Source organism: Chrysochloris asiatica, unplaced genomic scaffold (assembly GCF_000296735.1).
Source record: "Chrysochloris asiatica unplaced genomic scaffold, ChrAsi1.0 scaffold00015, whole genome shotgun sequence".
NCBI lineage: Eukaryota > Metazoa > Chordata > Mammalia > Afrosoricida > Chrysochloridae > Chrysochloris > Chrysochloris asiatica.
The window spans coordinates 19065576-19066124 of NW_006408533.1; positions in this window are offsets into that span (position 1 = coordinate 19065576).

Here is a 549-nt window from a genome sequence, read left to right on the forward strand (position 1 = left end):
GCCGGTCCGCCGCGCCTCCCCCGTTGGCGGCCCCGCTACTCCGCGGTGGTACGGTCCGAGACGGCCCCCGGCTATAAATAGCGCCAGGCGCATGGCTCTTTGGGAGGCGCTGAGATTCCGGGGCCCGGCGGCCGCAGGGAGCGGGTGCCTGTTAAGAACCGGGCTGCCGGCCTCTTCTCTTTGCCTTTCGGGGTTCTTTTTTGCAATAGCAGCAGGTGCAACTTTTTGTATTTTAAAAATAGTGATTTTCCTTTTCGTGTGCGGCTGGAGGGGGGCGTTCTCCGCCGAGCCGCGCTCTATCTGGGCGCCGAGCGGGCAAAGCCCAGGCAGGAACGGAGGGCGGGGCGGCGGCGCAGGCGGCGGCGGAGGTGGAAGGGGCGCGTAGCTCTCCCATCTGGCTCCACTTATTTATTTGTTTAGACTCGAAAACGCGAGCTGGCTTGGAGGGAGTTCGCCCAGCGATCCGAGTGCGCATTGATCAGTGTCGGGAGAAAAAAAAGGCGACATAAATATATATTATGTGGATAAATCTATAGACAAGAGCTCTCT